This window comes from Ambystoma mexicanum, chromosome 6p (genome assembly GCF_040938575.1).
Source record: "Ambystoma mexicanum isolate Mex_15411 chromosome 6p, UKY_AmexF1_1, whole genome shotgun sequence".
Lineage (NCBI taxonomy): Eukaryota > Metazoa > Chordata > Amphibia > Caudata > Ambystomatidae > Ambystoma > Ambystoma mexicanum.
Window position 1 is genome coordinate 1,362,065,553 of NC_090935.1, and position 22,242 is coordinate 1,362,087,794.

General features: G+C 46.8%; 2 long non-coding RNA genes across 2 annotated transcripts in view; one reads left to right on the forward strand and one right to left on the reverse strand.

Moving 5' to 3' along the window:
• Nucleotides 1-22,242, reverse strand: part of LOC138510421 (uncharacterized) — a 232,916-nt gene that overhangs the window by 209,496 nt on the left and 1,178 nt on the right. The window lies entirely within an intron of this gene.
• Nucleotides 19,378-22,242, forward strand: part of LOC138510422 (uncharacterized) — a 140,632-nt gene continuing 137,767 nt past the window's right edge. The window contains exon 1 of the long non-coding RNA XR_011280383.1: nt 19,378-19,462. This is a non-coding gene — a long non-coding RNA (uncharacterized lncRNA). The remainder of the gene's footprint in view (nt 19,463-22,242) is intronic.

Here is a 22,242-nt window from a genome sequence, read left to right on the forward strand (position 1 = left end):
CCCAAGATCTCACAGCAACGAGGCTTGGAAGAATATTTGCTCCACAAAATATGTGATCTATGTATGTTATTGGTATAAAGATTGTACACATGTAAAGATGTATTATATCAAAAATAGGTATTATGTGCAAAAGGCAAGGGGAGGATGTTTTGCCTCATAAACCACATCATCATGATGACACTCTGTTTTCTCCTCCAATCAAGGGAGAGAGCAGACTCTAGCCAATAGACTACCTAGGGGGTGTGCCTAGGATAATTCAGCTTACCCACCCCTTTATCAAACACATAAATAGAGACAGCTGAGGACTCAAAAGACACACATTCACCCATCAACCGATTACTGGCGGAGCACATTGCAAGAGAACTATCCATATTCCAGACTCCAGACTACATAAACTTTGCAAGCAGTAAGGCTCAGAGCATAGCTGAACTACTTTCTGCTGGGCCTAACTTCCAGAACCCATCCCTCAACTTAAAGGGGAAACCAAAGAAGCAGCCAGGCTGTGCTGTAACTGCTTGCCTGCCAAACAATTATCTTCATAACCAGAAGGTCAGATTAAACACCGTCTGGTGCCGTGCCATGCTGCGCTGTGCAGACCAGAGAGCCATTGCAGATCCAGTCCAGTTGTGCTGTGCAGTGTAGACCAGAGTGCCTTGCTGTCCAGTCCTGCTGTGGGTTGTCCAGAGCGCCTTGCTGATCGCTGAATCCGACCAGTCCGGTGTGCCCAGCAGTCTGTCCCAAAAGAATCCCTGACCAGAACCAGATCCCTGACGGTTCCATTCAAAACATTGGTAGTGAGTATGCATAGTATAGGATTGTCACTAGCCTATGTACTGTCCATAGCCATCCCTATCCAAATCAAATCTATCTTATCCAGAACTGTATTGCTAGAAATCCATTTTGTTCTGCCTGAACTCTCTCTCTTATCCTATAATCCTTCTGTAATAATATTGTTAAAATCATCTTTGCGCTGATATATTGCGTCTGAAGAAGGCAAGCGTCTCGGCTGGCAGTTGCCTTGATCAAGTGGCTGAGCATCCGTGTAGCTTGTTTCTTCATAGTCCATCCCTAGTGTAAAGAAACCTTGTTTGTATTTTAAAAGCGCATCCTTGTTTTACAATTCTGCCTCTTTCTGAAAAAAAACGACCTCCACAAAAACGTCCATAACTTCTTCATACTTTATGCTAGAAACGAAATTTAAGTGTCTACCTGTAGCTAACATCCTAAGCTTAAGAACCCGATCTTAGTTTTTCAGCAATTGCCCTTACCGCGCACGGAAAGGTTTCCTGTGAATTTTTCGTTTGCCCAACATATATAACGTGTAAAACAGCTTTTCATTGCACCCAACCTCAAAATTAAGTTTTAAACTAGCTTATTACTCTCAAATCATTGCTAGTGTGTGTCTGAAACCAGATAAAACGGCTCCCTTTAGAATTTCAACTATTTCATTGAATTAAACCATTTTCAGTGTTTCACCATTCCATTCAAAGCCAACTTTAAAACCATTTTGACAAGTTTGCCAATCAATTCTGTTTTTCTCTGGTGTTTGCTGGGTGGAAATTGGGATTGATATATTGTATTGAATTCTGCATTCCTGAAACCTGTTATCTCTCCTTCTATTTCTTCATATTGAATATTGGGGGGATTGAGGGGTGTGCAGGGGCAAATAGTGACCACATTGCTATTGATTTGAACAAACCCACAAAAGTATTGTTTCTATGCTGCATTGTTTTTGATCATCCTTACTCCTTATGATTAAAGATATTGTTTAGTGTGACATCACCCCATTGGTGATTATTGTATACCCATTAAAAACAGTGTGATATATATTGTAAAATCCATAAATAAATATTTTAACTTTGCAAACCAGCCAGCTTCCTGGTTCAGTGTGACCGTGGGGGGATTCAAAGAGAGGGGCGTGATATAAGTGGTACATCATTCAGAAATAAAATAACTTATAGACACAAATAATTAATTAAGGGTTTCAGTAGCGCAGTACACACTAGGCACTGACTTAGGTGAAGTGCCAGATTGAAATCACTTACAGTTATGAGTGTCCATTACTCATAGTTGCCTCTTCTTTGTCCCAATGCTGTCATGGGTAAAGTGTTGGAAAATGAGGGGAGATGTTTTACAATAGCCCATAAAGGCCGGGAGAGGGTTAGGTTGGCTTTTAACAGGGAAAGGGGATACCATATCTCACCTAATTTACCCATAACCCCTCTCTTCTTCACCCTCTTGCTGGTTCTTCTAGATTGGCAAAATCTGCTGGCAAGGTCAGTGGGACAGGGATAGCAATACCCCATAACTGCCTCCGAGATAGAGGGATCCTCCTGAAATGGAAATGCTGGATACTGTGTCTCACCTGAAGACATCTCATCCTCAAACCCCAAGGATCCTCTACCCAGGTGATCCTCCCTCGCTTCTCCACCCCGAGGGTCAGGATCCAAAAGCGATGGCCTTTCTCTGGCCACCTGAAAGGAGAACCCAAGGGGAGTAGATGTGAGGACGACCTATGGTGTCTCCCACCTCCTATACCCAGCGAGAATGTTGATAATCAAGTATGAGAGTACCAAAGGATTCCAATCGCCAGAGGAAGGACGGCGTTACATACATAACTTGGATCAAAACCCACAAAAGTGTTACTTCTATGCTGCATTGATTTGATCATCATTACTCCTTATGATTAAAGAGATTGTTTAGTGTGACATCACCCCATTGATGATTATTGTATACCCATTAAAAACAGTGTGATATATATTGTAAAATCTATAGAGGCAAGAGGCAATCAAGAGGCAATGTAAACCACGGCTTATTCCCCAAACATTCCCCAGTATAAAGCACCTCTTGAAGGGAGATCCAGAGAAGACACATGGGAGAATTTTAGATATAAACCAAACAATGACCGCAAACAAGTACCCCCACAACTGTCCAACCCACCTGCAATTAATCAACAGTAAGAACACACATGGGACAACTCAAAATTGCCACTAAATCCAACAGAAACTCAATGAAAGTTATGGGAAGAACCAAAACACACCAAACATGCTGGAAGAAGGCCAAAGTATCCAAAGATGTTATACAAAAGGGAAGACATTAGACAAAAAAACAACCCCACCTCTCTCCGCCTCCCTGAAGATACAATTCCTGCCACCATAGGAGAAGGGAGGCACGTAGGTCTGACGCACCTCAATAAAAGCCAGAGTCTAAAGTTACTCAGCATTAGCATCGCTGGTTCACCAGGAGTTAAAGCTTTACATGGTGTATCTGTAGAGTAATTATAATTCCCTTGGTTACAACAGTTACCTCAAGATGTACGATGCAGACCAACATACGATAAGAACGCAAACAACATACACCCAACACTTTTTCAAAAATATGAATGGGAAGACATGCAGCTGGCTTGACAACACACTCAGGATCTCCCGATTAAGTAAGAAACAACTGAGGCAAATACCAACCACACGCAAAGATAAACATGATTTTATGATAGTTACACAAAATGGTGAATGGTCTTAATTGGTACATTAAAAGGACATCAATTCTGGAGTTTCTTAAAACCAAAAATGTTGACATCGCCCTAATACAGGAAACACACCTAAACCATGAAGAAGCAGAAAAGATAGCAAGAGGGTGAGTGAGCATGGAGAAATATAGCTTCTCAACAAATGGGGGAAAAGCAGGAGTGGCCATACTATCGAATAAGATCCTATACCACAAGATAGTTAATACATGGACCGAGGGAGAGGGGAGTATATGCCTTATTAAACCCAAAGTGCAGGATGCCCTTCTGTTAGTGGGATCAATAGAACACTGCCACATGAGACTAAACCGGCTTTCTTAAATAGCTACATAGAATCATAACAGAGATCAGGAACATACCAGTTATCCTGAGAGGAGATTGGAATTTAGTACTAGACAGGTTGTTGGATAGATCAAAAGGAAAAGATAGGCTTGGGACCAGAGGCCGAAATAGACTGAAAGATATCATCCAAGAAGACGATCTACTAGATCCGTGGAGGAAAATGCACCCAAAAAGGAGAGAATACACATACATGTCCTGCGCACATGGAACATGGCCAAGGCTAGACTATTTTCTTACATATTGTGGACCAATACATTTGATGATCAGTAATAACATACTACCCTTGGGACTCTCAGACCACGCACCAGTCACTCTTCTTTCATCATTGGACGTTACAGGCCTGAGAGTGAGGAGATAGTGCTTGAATGTAAGTCAGTATAAAACACTGGACCAAAAGCTGTAATTATAGAACACTCTAAAAGAATATCTAGTAATCAACAAACAATCATTAGCCAGTCCCGCTGTACTAAAGGCCTGAGTCAAGGCACATATGAGAGGATGCATGATAAGAAACGCATTGCATAATAAAAAGAAAGTCTGGGAGCTATAGGGGTAAACAGAAGAGGAAGTCAAAACCTCACAAGAGAATGCTTGGAACACCCAGTACATAACCTACAGGAACAAATGAAAGTCAAGCAGAGGAAGCATCCGAGGAGTGAAAACCCCAGATGGAGAATATAACAGGTGAGTATTTTAATTAATATTCTTTGGAAATGTTCAAACAATGTGTTGAAGTGATGTTCTCAAATATTGTGTCTAGTCTTATCTAATGTTGTCCTCTTTTGAATGGAAGTCTTGAAATTGATGTCTATGTAAATATTTTCTCTCAAATGCAATGTCCATCTTCCGGGGAAAGGTGGTGTGTAAAAAGTACTGAACCTCTTTTTTATTTCTATTGTTAGTTAAATAAATTCCTTAACCTCCAGCTTGGAGGCAAACAGAGAGTCTGGAGGGGACCCTAGGGACTCCGGAATGAAAGAATAATGGGGGTGCTTTGTTACACCCTTCAGCGCAGAGATGGAAGGGGAGACTGGAGTGCCCACTACCTAATGAAGGAAATTGAGCTGGACGGGCTCCCACAGAAAGAAAAATATGACAGAAAAGGGGACTTCGGAGGAAACCCCAATATGTGGGTTTGTTTCAGCCAAGGACAAATGGTGGGCCTGTGGGCAAACTTCACAAAGGACTCCCACATTGCCAGCCTGGTTTGTGCATCCCAACTGTTTACAAATGCAATAAGTGTGGCTGTTAAGAGTGTTGAAAACCTAGTGTCCCCCAGACTTGATGACTCTGAAAGCGCAGCTTGGGGCAGGACAAATGGCACTGGCCAGTGCATCCCACGTATTTATGATCTGCAACAAAGTTCAAACACAAAGAGACTTATAAAAAACACTGACCAAGAGAGACAAATGGCTTGGAGGAAGCAGAGCTCCTATTTGAACTAACCTAAATGTGTACCATTCATTTTAAAGGACTATTATAACTTCTACCTTTTTCTCTGCAACCAAATGTTGCACTTTCTTGATTGATTTGTCATTCTTTATGTCATTTCTAAGTGATTTTGGTGATATAACATCCTCCACCTGTGACTTAGGGAATTGTAATGGCGAACTTAAAGGTGTTTCTGGCTGCTATGAACACCTCCCAGATTTAAGAGTTGGCGAACCGGAGGGTGGGGCGAGTGGAGGATTAGGTATGTGGGGAATAAATTGCATCTTACTAATGATTATGCTCTTTGTAAAAACTGCAGAAAATTGCCAAACAGTTGTGCAACATGGTGCAGACCCAACTGTTGTTTTATTAAATCCCCCCTGATTAGCTGAATCAGAAAATATATATATTGTGGCAGTTACTAGTAAAATTATGAAGTTTTGCCACATAACTAGTGTTTGCCAATAATTTGACATGAGCACAAAAGGGGATTACAAATGGAAGCTGCCATATGTCTCCTCTGGACTCTTAAGCCAATTCTTAGAGAGAGACTGGATTTGGAAGGTGAGAGAAGGGTAACTGTCCAATCCTATTTGCAAGAACTCTTGCAGGGTACTCCCCAAGAGTGTAGACTTGACTGTGTCATCACTGCTATATAATGTGGATGCACTATGAGAGAAAGGGAAAGCTCCTAAAATTATCATCACTCTTGAACACTGGCCGAGAGAGAAAAATGCAGCAGCTCTCTAACTGCTGAAAATTGCCATCTGACAGCTGCCAGGAAACACCAAAAGGAGATTTTGCAGAGATTGCCTCTGGCCTGAAAGCTTACTGGGTCCTATGGTGGAATGTTGGGGGACATCCTTGAGAGTGGAGTGACCAGACACCTGACCAAACTTTCCAGGGGGTCATGACATGCAGCTAGCTTTCCTGAACTTTAAACAGAGGGTTTCATGTAAGTAGGCTTGAACCCTTTGTAACCAAAAGGTGGGGAATCTGCTGCCCTTAAATCCTCTCTCTTTATAGTGGCGGGGGAGGGGGGCTACAAAGCCGCAAAACTGCGTAGATCCTTAGCCTATTTAAATCAAATACAAATATATATGTATTCCCTTAGCAGTACACCACTGGGTGAATTTTGTTAAAGTTTGAAATTAACAAAGCTCATTCCCAGTTTGTGCTGCAAATTATAGACTGTAATTTAATTGGGTACTCTTTCTGTTCAGCTTCCTCAAAACAGGCCTTTAAGTGGGGGGGTCTGAAATCCCAAATTCTCAGATCATTCCAATTTTTCTCATCCAGCTCACCCAACACATGCCTTTAAGTAGGAGAGGTCTGAAACCCAAAATTCTCAAATCATCCCAACTTTTACCATTCAGCTTCTCCAACACAGGCCTTTAAGTGGAGGCGGGTCTGAAATCCCAAATTCTCAAATCATCCCAATTTTTACCATCGAGCTTCCCCAACAGAGGCCTTTAAGTGGAGGTGGTCTGAAATCCCAAATTCTTAAATCATTGCAATTTTTCTGTCTGAATTCCCCAACACAGACGAAAGTCAGGGAAGGAGGATTGGAAAAAACAACAGCTAAATCACACTGTGCTATTTTAAAGAAAAGGGTGCTGCTAAAATCATAATTGCCATATGCATTGTACCAATCGGTAAACCGAACTGCTAGCCCTTTTAAGCACGCAGGAAATTTGTATTGCACAGCATTGCATATGTAATCTTTTTTGTGTTTAACATTTCAGTGTAATTTTCTTAACATGTAATTCAAATAAACATTAATATATTTCCTGTACACCGGCCTTGTTCTTGGCTCCTTGGTGGCTCAGGGGGAGAGATCCAAGGGGTATTAAATGAATTGGAGATAAGGCTGAATAAAATAACTGACAATAACCGTTTATTGTGTGACACTTAGCTTGGGGAGGGAAGGAACTCCTGTGTTGAGGGTGCCCTCTCAATAAACCGTTACAATGTATATGTGTGTGTATTCCGTACTCCTTGAAAATTATATTTTTAGATATATGTACAGTGTAAGAGAAAATGGGACAACGGTACAGAAGCATTAATAGATTTGGTAGCAGTAAAGTGGGTGGGGAGGGGCCAAGAGAATGGGGGTATGCTGGGTAAGGGTAGTTAAGGTGTGGTTATAGTGTATAGATGGGGAAAGACATTGGGCCTCATTACACGGTAGGCGGTAAGGGTTTACCGGTACCAGTATTTTACCGGTACCAGTAAACCCTTACCGCCTTACTACGAGGTCCCTTTGCAGGTTGGGGAATTTAACGCCTGCTTTTTGCAGGCGTTAAAAACCAACCCGCAAAGGGACCAGGGAGCTAATTACGGTACCGCAATTTGCGGTGCCGTAATTAGCACCTTCCCCATTCCCATTATGCCCTATGGGGCAAAAATGGGAATGGGGAAGGGCAATGGGGGAAGGGGGAATTACTGCCCCACCAACCTTGGAATAGGGTGGTAATTCCCCTTTCCACCAAGGCGGTGCCGGTATTTTACCGGCATGGACCAAGGTGCTAATAGCACCTTGGTCCACCGCCATCCGTGTAATGAGGCCCATTGTGTGGGTATGATACTGGTACAAAAGATGTAAGTAGTGTGAATACATGGGGGACTCAGGGTTAGGTACCATGGGAGAGAATAAAGTAGGAAGGAGAATGGTGGGTTGTTAGGGTAGAGAAGTTGGGTGGGTGTAGAGAAAGTGGGATACAATAAGTAAGCAGAGGTAGAGACACTAGCCATGGTCGCAGTAATATAGGCATAGTGATTAAATCCTAATTTGCACTTTGCAGACTGTAAAAAAAATGTTTATATAATTAGTTAGAACACAAAATCCCTACTGCATCACTGGCCATGGCCCTTGCTGTCAAAATATCTTTTTTTGGGTGGTACCAAGTCTGGTTTGCTTTTGCCCATTCCCCTTTCTGTAATGGCTTGGCAGGCGAACAATGATGGTCTGTATGGTTGTTGCAGAGAGCGTTGCCAGGGGTTAAGATTAATTCTAAACCTTCCAGCCATCACCGCTTTTGTTTTACACGTGTGAGGGTTCCCATAGAATCTCTCAGTTACCCTATGCCAGTGTACAGTCCAATTGAGTTGCCGGGACTATTGTATATGACTACAGGAGAAGCCTTGCAGAGCCCCATAGTGACCAATTAACGTTCATTAAAGTGACCAGTACTTTCATTAGGAAGACTGTCACAACACCTCACCATAGCGGATACACCTGTTCTGATGATGAGTTGTTTGTACGCCTCAAGTCACACACTGGGAAGTAGAGCATCTTGTTTATTGAGGCTTTTAGTTGCGACTGATCATGGTTACTTTCATATCATAACATATGAAGATGCCATTAGCGTTTGTGCAACAGCTCGCCTGTCCTGAATTCATCATCCTGAAATGTATGAACCATAGGCATGGAGGATACAGTTACTTTTTTTAACAGGGCATAGTCCACCATTGGGAATATGTTGGGTTCTCCCTGCTACATAAGAACTACCAATATATTTTCGGTTCTAAGCACTACACAATCGCTGCCTGAAGGTCACCAAGATAAGAATGTTTTAGGTTATCCCTTCTAGACAAATAGTTTGGTTTCTGTAACCGAAAAAACATGGTTTTCGCTCTGCGATATGTGTGGGTCTTAAGATAATATGCAGAGCACCATTGTTTGGTGTAAATGTATGGCCTAGTGAAAATAGGTGTATGATAACTTGGTATTGAAAAGAATGGCTGCTACTTAGGTGTGTTCTTCTAACCTGCATTTGCTGCTCAATTTTGCATACATATTGAGGTAAGGCGAATCTGTGAGGATCAAACAATGTTATTGACTTTCTGCAATCAAATGATCCTAAAGCTCTCTCTTTTATTTTGATACAAAAACACGTCATCATCATGGGTCCCTAATAAGTACCACCAACTTAGGAAATAGCAGATGTTTTCTTTTTAAATCCAATGTACCGTAAGTATTCCATTCTAGGTATTCATTAATGCATTGAGTGCACAGCTTCAACAAAATAAATCCAGTATTGTTTCCATTTTACGTCGAGGCTGTTAGCACTGCCTACACTTAACGCCAGTGTTACTGTTCAGATTATGGTCCAAATCTCACCATCTGTAGCTTGACCTTGTGTTTCTTGCTAATTAACCTGCTTTAAGTACTGGTAGTGGTATTACAGAAGAAGTGCAAGGGCCAACGACAAAAGCCCTGCAAAATGGAGGAGGCACCCCCGATAACCCGGGCAGAGTCCTCTTGGTGGTTCCCTCGCCCTCCCCCTTCCCTTTGGCGAAGGAGGGGGAGGTGCAGGGACAAGGTGGCAACGGGCAGATGCCCGCGAAAAGGAGAGCGTCAAATGCGGGAAAAGCCCGCGAACCAGAAGCGCGGCAGCTTCTGGGGAAAGCCCGCGAAAGGGCAAAACAAAAGAAAAGGGGAGGGGTTTCCCCCTTTATAGAGAGCGGGGGCTCACACAGAAGGCAGCATCCAGCTGCAGCTTTGGACCCCCGCTCGTGGGCTACGGAAAGGTTTTGTTTTGCTGAGGACTTCGCCTGAGGACGTTGTTGTGGAATTCGTTTCGGGGTGCCTGAGGACTTCGCCAGAGGACTTTGTCGGGGAAGTGGCAGCGGGACCGGGACTTCGTGCAGCTACACGAGCGGCGGCAGCGACAAGCAACCCTTTGCGGCGCCGGGCGGTGCAGAGAAGGTGACCATGGGCCGCTCGCCCAGCTGGATGAGCGGGAGGAGCCTGCAGCCAAGTACGGAAGTGGCAGCAGGAGCCGGAGACGCGAGAGCTTCGCCGCGCCCATCCGGAAGCATCCGACGGGGGGAGCGGCTGCATGAGGGCGGCGCTGCATTACAGCGCGGACACAGTGAGGAGCGGGCGCCGTGCCGTTGTTGCAAGCTGACCCACTCCAGCTACGAACAAACCCCTAAGGAGTGGTCCTAATGACGGTAAAGGGAGCATCGTGGGGACATCAGCAGGGGAGCAGCAACGCTGCGAGACGGTCAGCTAAAACAGCTGTGCACACAGTTCACAGGGCATGAGCAGCACGGAAAGCTACAAAAGACTTTGTTGGGGCAGCGTCAAGTCAGCGCTTCACAGAGCAGCGCTATAAACGTTTCGGAGTCTTACTAGAGGTGCAGCAGAGCACGCTAGCAGCATTGTGCAGGTCACGAGGTTGCACGTGCTGCAGCCAAGTCTTTAACACAACGTGAAGGACTAAAAATCTGTACAGGACAGGGAGCTCGCTGCAGAGGGGAAGCCAAAGCAAGCATGGACATGGAGGAGTTCATGGCCATGGCCAAAGTGGTCGTGGCGAAACATGGCAGCGACTGGATGCAATCCCTGGTGAACCAGCCTGGAAGGAATCATCCCAGCGCCAGCAACAGTCCTGAATCCCCATTGTTGTTCGCAGAGGATGAAGATTTACAGGAGCAGCAGGAGGAAAGAATGCTGGGAGATGAGGAGGAACCTACAAGGAAGAGGAAGAGGGTGATGACTCAGAGGGCTAAGGCAAGCAGAGAGCAAGCAGCGGGCAGCAGAAGGGGGAAGGCGGCGCCATCCAGAAGCAAAGCGCAGGCACAAGAGGTTGAAGCAAATATGCCTGCCCCCACGACCCATGTAGCACCCAGCACGCCTGAAGCCAGTCCGGCGGCAGTGATGGAGAATGGACCACCTTGCATGGAAGTAGTGAAAGGTATGGTGTTACAATGTATGCAAGCCTGGGGGAAGGGGGGAAATGGCACATTGTTGAGTGGGAATGTTAATGCATTCAATCAAGTAGGCAATGGGGCAAATGTAATACAACAGAAGGAAGTGGTGCTTGTCCCGGCGATGGGGGCCACGAGGAGTGGGCAAATGGGGAGCGGCTTCCCTGCAGGTGTGTTGCTAGGTGCAGGGGTAAATGGCCTGTAAATTGGCCGAATACGCCTATGTTAAATGGGGGGAGTCAACAAGCAATGGGTCAAAGTACGGGTAGTGGGGTCATGGCAAATCTCTCCACAATTCAGGTCCCCCTAGATCAACCTCCATTACCTACTAGTGCTGGGATCCCAGTGGTAGGCTCCGGCACAGGGAATCAGTGGGAGATGGCAGCAGGCGGTGCGACACAGCCAGCAGCGTGGTGGGGCCAAGGAGTAGCTAGCATGGGGGTACCTCAGGCTAGCGTCATTGGTCAAGGGGGAACAGGGGGTATTATGACACAGTATGGGAGAACTATGCCTGGTTTTGCACCAGTCAGGGTATCAGTGAACTCCCTGTCATGGCACATACCAATGTCAGTAAAGGAACGGGTATGGAGGAAAGAATTTGTGGAGATCCTGGAATTGGTAGGGATGGAGCCTCTGGGTAACGGGTTAAAGGAATTATCTGAAAAGGAGGAGGAGAAGAGGGAGAAGGAGACACCCAAAACTGAGGCGTCCATTCACAATTGGTTAAAAGCCTTTTTGATTTATACCTCTATAATGATTGAAAAACACCCGCAGGATGCTTCGGCTATGTTAGCTTACGGTCATTACATTCAGGATATTTATTTAAGGAAGGGAGGCGAAGGCTGGCTTAAGTATGATAGGGCATTTTGGTTAAAAATGCAAGTGTGGCCAGCCTTGGCGTGGGATGAAATGGATGTTGGGGGTGTGGTAGACAAACTAGTACTCTCAAATGAAGGGGAGGAGAAGCCAGCAGTTGAGAAAACGCAGGTATGGAGGAGCAGAGGTGGCTACTCTAGGTGTGGAAGGGCGTCCTTTCGCGGGCACTCCTCCTGGAACAATAGGACCAGCTACCAGGGGGAGCAGGCTGAGTGCTGGAGGGTCAACTCAGAGGAAGGTTGTCCATTTGGCAAAACTTGTAGATTCAAACATCCAAAAGGAAATAGCAACAAGGAGCATGCTTCCTCAAGTGGAGAGGGTAGACGCAAAGGCAGCCCCAAGGGCAAGGGCAAGGGCAAGAGTGCATAAAGTCAATGCCATTCTGTCAAGAGCGGCACCGTGCAAAATGTGTAATGATTGGATTAAAGGCGGGCTACCCACCCCGGTTAAACTGCAAGCTATGACTCCATGGTTGAATGCGTATCATAACATTGAAGATGCAAAGTTGTTATGGGAGGGCTTCAGGTGGGGTTTCAAGATCCCATGTGCAGAAAGGTTGGGGCGGGGAGATGTAAGGAACCTGAAGTCAGCTTTAGCAAAGCCAGATGTTGTATTGCGGAAAGTATCCAAGGAGGTGGACTTGGGCCGGGTGGCGGGCCCCTTTAAACATCCCCCTCTACTCAACTTGGTAATATCACTGCTGGGGTTGGTACCGAAAAAGGAGAAGGGTCAGTACCGCCTAATACATCACTTGTCATTTCCAGAGGGTGGTTCAGTGAATGACGGGATTGTGGAAGAGAAATGCAGGGTGCACTACGCCTCCCTGGATGATGCGGTAGAATTGGTCAGGACAGCAGGGAAAGGTACCCTCATAGGGAAATCAGACATTGAATCAGCATTCAGGTTGTTACCCATACATGAGGAAAGCCAGCAGTTGTTGGGTTTTAAGGTTCAAGGGATGTATTATTTTTACAAATGTCTGCCTATGGGGTGTGCCATTTCATGTGCTTACTTTCAAGCATTTAGCTCATTCCTTGAGTTTGCGGTAAAACGGGAATGCGAATCGGGGACAGTCCTGCACTACCTAGACGATTTTTTATTCATTGGGGAAAAAGGAACGGCAGGGTGCCAGGAGATCATGTGAGTATTTCAAAACCTGATGGGAGCTATGGGGGTGCCACTAGCTGAAGGGAAAAATGTGGGCCCGGTGACTTGCTTAACCTTTCTGGGGATTGAGATTGACTCTGTTGAAGGGGTGTGTAGGCTACCACAGGACAAAGTCACCAAACTGAAGGCATGCATCAAGGAATTAAGGTCAAAGAGGAAGGCAACTCTGAAAGAGCTACAAGTCATGGCGGGTAATCTTAATTTTGCAGCCAAAGTTATCCCAGTGGGTAAAACCTTCGTGAGGAGTATTGAGCTGAAAATGGTGGGCCTAAAGCATGCAGGGCAGCATGTCAGGTTGGGGGCTGAAGTGAGGGAGGACCTGGCTATGTGGGATGATTTTCTGGACAGTTTTAACGGGGTACGTTTGTGGAGAACCTCGAGCAACGGCGAGGAGAGGCGCAATTTATTTACAGATGCATCTGGGGCCCTAGGGTTTGGGGCAATCTTGGACAACCAGTGGTGCGGCGCAGCATGGCCGGAAGGGTGTCATGGCTCGGGGTCACCAAGGATATTACATTGGTAGAGCTCTTCCCCATTGTGGTGGCATTTAAGCTATGGGGGGAACAGTTGAAGGACAGAAAAGTCATGTTGTGGTCGGACAACCTAGCAGTGGTCCAGATAATTAATCAGGGATCCGCCGGGACCTCTAGGGTTCTGCGGTTACTGAGAGAGCTCAACAAATGCATGCTGGAATGGAACATTGAAGTAAGAGCCAGGCATATCCCAGGGGTGCAGAACACAGCAGCTGATGCTTTCTCTCGTCTACAGTGGGAGAAATTTCGAGAGTGTTGCCCGGGAGCGGAAAAAGGGATGACGCCATTCAATCCAAAGTGGTGGGACATGATTGGGGCAATCTGAGTTCCCTGATTCAGACGGCGCTGTCACCAGGCACAAACAAAAGGTATCTGGCTTGCTGGGAACGGTACTTAAAATTCAAACAGGACCTGGGGGTAAACAGTCAAGATAGGCCAATAAGGGCCATTGTGGGATGGGGATGGCAAGGAGGAAAGACCAGGTCATGGATGGCACATCACTTGGCAGCCATCGCTCATTTCTCTAAATTGCAAGGGTTGGCCGATCCCACAAAAGAACACTATATCTGTATGGCCATGAGAGGTTGGGCCAGGCAGGCGAAACCCAAAGCATATGCAAGGCGACCCATTGATTATGTCAAATTGCAGAGGGTTGTGGCCAGTTTAGAAGAAATCTGTCATGGGGGTTTTGAAGTTGCGCTGTTCAGAGCAGCGTTTTCATTCGCATTTTTTGGGGCATTCAGGGTAAGCGAGCTGATCCCTGAGAATAAAAAAGCAAAAGGCGCAGGGTATCTGCAGATCCAGGATGTACAATGTTCAGAAGGACAGGTTACGCTATGGTTAAAGAGGTCAAAAACAGATCAGAAGGGGAAAGGATGTACAGTCTCCCTGCAACCCATTGCAGGGAGTTCAGTCTGCCCAGTCGCGGCTGTAGCAGGGTTCCTCAGGGTGAGACCGGCATTGTGGAACGAGGCACCTTTTCTTATTCATGAAGACGGTTCCTCGCTAAGTCGCTTTCAATTCAGGAGGGTGATGGAATTGGCGCTAGAAAGTATTAAGGAAACTCAAGGGGTTTTGGGACACATTCATTCCGGATCGGGGCCGCGACATCTGCAGCGGCCATGGGAATGGGAGATGTCGCAATCAAGCAGATTGGCAGATGGAAATCTGGTTGCTTTAAGAGATACATTAGGCCTGAGAAAATGTAAGGGTGACATGCCTTCTTCTTTTCCTCCTTTAGCGCCAGCCCGGAAGAAGAAGATATTGGTTTGGGTAGTAGGACACTCCTTTGTGTCTAGTGCTGGGGCTTGCTGGACAGCGGAGCAAGAAAAGCAGACGGCAGGCGATTTCAGAATTGGGTGGCACGGTGTGCCTGGCATGAAATGGGCTCAGTTGCAGGGACAGGTGCGCAAACTCCTAGCCAGCAGAAGTAAGCCCAAAATACTGATCATTCACCTGGGGGGGGGGCGACTTAACTAGCTTAGGGAGAGGGGCTCTCATGCGGGAGATGATGTACTCATTACAGGAGCTGGCGGGGCAGTTAGGGGAAACAGAGGTGGTTTGGTCGGAGATCATCCCTATATTGGAATGGAGGGGTGCGGATAGCCACTTGGCTGTGGAGAAATCCAGGCGCAAACTTAATTGTGCAATGGCAAGATTCTGCAGGGGCAGGGGTTTTGGACAGGTCAGACATGGCCTAATTAATTTGACATCGCCAGAATATTTTTTGAAGGATGGGGTACATTTATCACCGTTAGGCATGGACTTATTTTTATGGAATATCTGTACAAAAATCTTAGAAATGTAAGGAGAGGAGCAAAGGGGGGAGCCACGGTGGGTGGAAACCCACTCGTGGCATGGCGGTGTTTGGCCAGACAAACAGAAGAGACAGACTCCGGAGGAGCCAGGAGAAAGCAGGAAGGGTCTTCGCCCTTCTTGGACCCAGCGCCCCTTGGGAGCCTAAGCGGCAGGGGCGTCGGGGAGGAACAATTACAGCTCAGCTTCCCCCAAAGGAAACAGCACTCTCCCCGCCGAGGGACACCTGCATGGGCAGGTGAGGCTCGGACAACAAGGTGGTGAGAGTTGGGCCTACTGATGGACTCTCAGGAAAGAAAGGGGGAAGCAGGTGATTGGAACACGGAGTAGTCGCCGCATCTTGCAAACAATTTTTTCCACAAATGTGTGCAGTGTGGTTTTTGTGATTGTGGAATAAATTCTGCGGCCTTTTTATGCCAACAAACTACCAGGTCTCATTCTACATTTTCTGGGGGAAAAAGGGATTGAGTTATGGGTATGTATTGGCTACGGTTATGAATGGACAGATGCCAGGGTTATGCAAGGGCCGACGACAAAAGCCCTGCAAAATGGAGGAGCCACCCCCGATAACCTGGGCAGTGTCCTCTTGGTGGTTCCCTCGCCCTCCCCCTTCCCTTTGGCGAAGGAGGTGGAGGTGCAGGGACAAGGCGGCAAACGGGCAGAAGCCCGTGAAAAGGAGAGCGCCAAATGCGGGAAAAGCCTGTGAACCAGAAGCGCGGCAGCTTCTGGGGAAAGCCCGCGAACGGGCAAAACAAAAGAAAAGGGGAGGGGTTTCCCCCTTTATAGAGAGCGGGGGCTCACACAGAAGGCAGCATCCAGCTGCAGCTGTGGACCCCCGCTCGTGGGCTACGGAAGGTTTCATTTTCCCACCCACCAACCCTACGAACAGAACAAGCAAGGCATCTGGTCGTTAGCATCGCAGGACGACTAGGCGGTGTGGCGGTGTTTGGCCAGACAAACACAGGAGACAGACTCCGGAGGAGCCAGGAGAAATCAGGAAGGGTCTTCACCCTTCTTGGACCCAGCGCCCCTTGGGAGCCTAAGCGGCAGGGGCGTTGGGGAGGAACAATTACAGCTCAGCTTCCCCCAAAGGAAACGGCACTCTCCCCGCCCAGGGACACCTGCATGGGCAGGTGAGGCTCAGACAACAAGGTGGTGAGAGTTGGGCCTACTGATGGTCTCTCAGGAAAGAAAGTGGGAAGCAGGTGATGGGAACACGGAGCAGTCGCAGCATCTTGCGAACAATTTTTTCCACAAATGTGTGCAGTGTGGTTTTTGTGATTGTGGAATAAATTCTGCGGCCTTTTTATGCCAACAAACTACCAAGTCTCATTCTACACTTTTCTGGGGGAAAAGGGGAATGAGTTATGGGTATGTATTGGCTACGGTTATGAATGGACAGATGCCGGGGTTATGGCCGGTGCAGTGCAAACAAAGGGTGTGCCGTGCAGAAGCCTCTGCAAAACTGGCCTTTTGGTGTGTATGCAAAAGAAAAAATGTTTAAATGCAGAATTGTCACGACAAACTGATCTTTGCTGCACATTCAATTTTTTACATTGCTGTAAAAAAAAAAAGAAATTCACAGCAGTGTGATAAGGCCATGCATGGAGAAGCTTGCGTGTTAAAAACCCCAGTGAACAAATGAGTCCTTCCATGCGCAGGCACCCTAAGGAGTTGTGTTGCTTTTGCCACCTCTAAACACGCCCTGTGTTTGCTTTGCAGTGGCCCAACATACACTACTTCGTTTATTCTATACAATCTGTGCGTGTTACTAATCCTGTGTATTCTTTTGGTGCTGTCTTTTCCCCAAATAGCTAAAACCAAATTTGCCGTCCATCTTTGCAAATCACAATAGTGCTATGTAGCAATTTATCGTATTCATTTAGGCACATGAGGGGGAACACACACGGATGTTAGTGATGTGTGTGTACTGCGTGTACACAAGCCACACAGTAGCCGCACCAGCATTTCCATGTGATTGTTGATTAATGGTCTTACAGCTGTGACTTTCTGGGCCTCGCGCCAGCCTGCTTGGGTCTTATTCAGAGTGGCAAGACTGGGTTCTATCAGTGTTTACATGCTGCAATTCTCCATCATATGTGTGACCCTGGATGCGGAAACTTTGCCCAGGCACCCACCATGGCAATGAAACCATCATGTTCGCAAATAACACTATTCGTAGAACCAACAGACTGGGACACATCAAGGGGTGGTGCTTATCAGGATATATTCATGCTATGTGCTTAGAACCATTGCACATCCGCTAGCAGATCAGATTTGCACGATGCCATTTTTGTATCTCTAAGAATGCGCACTGTATTTCCCTGCATCCCACTATGCCAAGTAATGAAGGGGGAGAGAATCCGGGTCCGACCATTGGTTATTTATGGGGGTAGGGCTTAGAGCGTCATCATGATCCAGCTGACCTCAATAACAAGAACCCGACTCAGATGTAAAGGATGTGTTTTTTTCTTTTTAGCATGTCCAGAATTGTAATTGTTGCACGTGAAATAGTGCAGCGCAATGATTGTACACTTAAAAACATATTGTTGTAAATGTCACTAAAGAAAATATTTTTTCAGTGCCACACAAATCTCTGCCAGGAGAATTTTAGAATTTTAGTGGGTTAAAAATACCCACAAAAATGTCATCTCAGTATGCTTTATTTTAGGATTCCTAAACATATATTGTAGGGAGGATAGCTCAAGGGCAACATGCTCGCCTTGGAAGCAAGACAAGACAACACGGAGCACCACAGGTTCGATCCCTGGGTCAGCGCTTAGATTAAGTGCATTATAAATATCCTATCATATTAATAAAGCGCTCATGTTTTAAAAGTGTGGTGTTGAAAATTCCATCACCCCCTCTCCCCACCCCAAGTATTACATTTGTGAAAAACAGCACGGTCCCACTGGCTGACATGTCTTTCTAAACATGTGTGACGCAGATACAACAAACTGCAGGCGCCAGGCATGTAGCTACATATTGGGCTTAATTCACAGAAGCGTTTTATAATGGCAAGGCCCCTTTGGAAAACGCTCTGTGAATTCGGCCCTTTGACTCCTTGTAATGCGTAACCCTGTAATGTTGTACGTGATGAGAATTCCGTAGAAGTACATAGTTGCAAAAAAAGAAGCCATAAACTTGACATTTCCAGATAGTTGTCCACACCCATTCATGAAACAGGCATATGTACATGCATGCATACAGGGGTCAGGGGGCAAGTGTGTTGCTACAGAATGTGTGTGTGTGTGTGTGTAAGCCAGCTGTGCCCTGTGTGAAGTACCACACGCTACATTCCCAGAGCAATGCAATGATCGGTCAAATCCTCGGCCGTCAGAGGCGGCAGACGCTAAGAGGTCTCCCTCCCTTGTATGCTGGGGCCGGGGCTCCTCTGAGTAACTGTGCCGAACGGCTTTGCTTCTGTCACATCGACTCGCGACAAAGAAGCCATTTTCTCTGTGCCACACGCCCCGTGTCCCGTGTCTCTGCCCAACATTGCTCTTGGATTCTGTAGCTGGAATTCCAATGGGTATGGCTCTGCCCGGCTGCCCCCTACCACCTCTGAAGCAGGCATAGGTGGGGCGCTCTACAAAGCAGCAAATAACTAGATGGGACCACGCAGCACCGAGTCTCCAGGACAGAAGCTGCTGTCTGTCCCCAGCCACCGGCCTTTGTGTCCATTGTATATGAACGGATCAGGCCCAGCTGAATATAGACGTCTTCTGTATGATGTATGTGGCACTGGTTGTTAGATTGCTTGTGGTGTTGATATCAGTCAAAACAGAAGCCATGACATGAGAAGGGGGCTCGCGGTCCCAGAAATATCAGGTTGGAACGATCAAAAAGGTTCCCCGATATGCTGGCCTGTTGCCTCCCCCCAAACTGGAGCACCATAGCTGGGGGGTGGGGGGAGGGGGGGGGGGTTGGGGCTGCTTGGAGGAATTGCAGCATGACAAGCCGTCAGAGTCCAGCAGGGATAAGACCGAGTCAGTGCAGGCCACTCACTGGCTGACACGGTCACTCGCATTGCTCAGAGAGATGTTTACTCAATTAGGTAAGGTAAATTAATTACCAATGAAATATATTACAATGTTGTTTAAAGCATGTTTTGGCGGCAGCGATGTGAAGTTCCGAACAGCCTTTGAGGGGCAAAGGGACCATGGTATATATATATTTTTTTTCAAAACAGCAAAGTCCGCCTACGACCACCGTCCCCGTCATGACAAAACAAAAGAGACACGAACATAGGAAAACTCCGAATGAGGACGCGTGATAGACTTCCCTGCGCTGTCTGATCGCTGTGAACTGGAAGCCTGGCAAAGCAAAAGAGCTTTTGCACTTGAGAAAAAAATCAGCGACCTTTTCATTTTGCGGGAATATTTTTCCACATTGGGTTTGATGCACACGAGGCCACTAATCTACATTTACAGAGATGCGCCCGTGGGTCATTGCGGGTGGTGCAGTGGAGTGATGTTTCACAAAGAACAGCAACGCACGGGAAGTGGGTGAGGTGCGGAATAGGTCAATGGAAAGCACGCACAGGGACAGAGTCAAAGCTTGGCCAGTGTTAGTGCCAACCTGGGGCCAGAGTACAGAAACTTTGCACCAGTGTAAGTGCAAAGTTTGCACTAATTCGGTGGAGTAACTTTGCTGAAAATGTTGGGGGGGGAGGGGGCATGACAGCTGAAGAAAAGGTGCCCGAGCCAAATTAATGGGGACAAAATGGTGTGCCATGAAAGTTGGGGGGAGGACAAACACCCCTGTCCCCCCTAAAATTACACCCAAGACGGTATTAGCACTACAGCAAAGTTTGCCCTATTTTTAAAAACACGGGCAAACATTAAAAATCCATTGCACCTCGACAAGTGCAGTTTAGCATATTAAAATCACCAGGGCTAAAATTGCCCTAGTGCTAAAAAGATACGTTTGTGATGCATTTTTATATCAGGGCAAAGTGGTGGTGCATTTTGTGAAAATGCATATTGTTTGCACTGGGGCAATGTTTGTCCTGGTGCTTTTAATTGCCAAACTGCACTTGTCGAGGCGCAATGGTTTTTTAATGTTTCCCAATGTTTTTTTTTTGTTGTTGTTGTTTAAATAGGGCAAACTTTGCCCTAATGCTAATACCGTGCAAACTTTGCACTTGCAGTGCTGAAACATTTCTGTATTCTGGCCCCTGGTATGTCTGTTCAAGCAGAGAGAACAGGATGCCCTCAGCAGTCACCAGTCATCTACTGTCCCTGGCTGCAGGATGCGCACCCCAGCGCTGGACTGCACCTCACTCCCTGTAGAGTGGGGGCTGGCCGGGACCTGTTATGTCGCCGCTCCAGGAGGGCACTTTTCGGGGGGCGGGGGGCTAGCGATGCAGGCTTGCTCCCGGGTGATGTAGACTTTGCTGTGTGCATGGGTGAATGCGCGGGGGAAAGCTGGTTCCTCGGTGTCGCTCGCCTCAAAGAATCCGCACACGTTGGGCCAATCGCAGCCCTACGTTTGGTACAACTCTGTCAACATTTGATGTTTTAATTTAATTAAATCTGACTTTTTTTTTTTAAAGCAAACTCTGATTTTTCAGATTGTGTTCCTGTTCATTTATTTTTTTGAGAGAAATTATTGAAATTGCACCAAGCGTTATGGCCATTGGCAGAAGGGAAATCCTGCAGTTCCGTACAGGCCTAGTTGGCGTGCGTCAGAAGCACATGTTCATTGCCGGAACTCTTCAGAAGTCCTGGAATAGACCTGCCAAGTACTAAGGGAATCCCCGTTCTCTTCACGGGAAGTAGTCTTCGCTTAGACCATGTATTGTGGTATTTGAAAGCGTTTGACGTGCACCCATTGTGTGCTTTGAGCCTTGGCTCTCCCAATAGGCTACTGGTGCTGTGGCAGGCCCCCATCTCTCACTATCACTTAAGCTGAGGTCAGTCAGTCCTTTGAGATGGTGCTGGGGAATTGGCTTAAGCACTCACCCTACAAGCATCTGTTGGTCTACTACAGGGTCTGGGTGACATCACTCACCCTACAAGCACATGATGCTGTACTACAGTGTGTCGGGGTGACAGCACTCACCCTACAAGCATCTGTTGGTCTACTACAGTGTTTCGGGGTCACAGCACTCACCCTACGAGCATCTTTTGCTCTACTACAGTGTGTCGGGGTGACAGCACTCACCCTACAAGCATCTGTTGATCTACTACAGTGTCGGGGTGACAGCACTCACCCTAAAAGCATCTGTTGATCTACTACAGGGTCGGGGTGACATCATTCACCCTACAAGCGCATGCTTCTGTACTAAAGTGTGTCGGGGTCATAGCACTCACCCTACAAGCATCTGTTGGTCTACTACAGTGTTTCGGGGTCACAGTACTCACCCTACGAGCATCTTTTGCTCTACTACAGTGTGTGGGGGTCATAGCACTCACCCTACAAGCATCTTTTGCTCTACTGCAGTGTGTCTGGGTCACAGCACTCACCCTACAAGCATCTGTTGGTCTTCGACAGTGTGTCACGGTAACAGAACTCACCCTGCAAGCATCCGTTGGTCTACTGCAGTGTGTCAGGGTCACAGCACTCACCCCTCAAGCATATGTTCCCAGCTTCCCACACATTGCTCCCAACCTATGGAATGCCTTACCCAATGCTCTCAGAGCTGAACCCTCACTCTCCACCTTTCGCAAAACCCTCAAAACCACCCTGTGTAAATAGCCCCCGTTAGACCACCCTGCCTCCCTCTCCTTCCCACCTGGCCACCCCCACCACCTCCTCCAGCACCTCCAGCACCACCCAGACATTGTAACTGAGCTATGTGTATGCATACTCATGTAACTAAGTCCTGTTTTT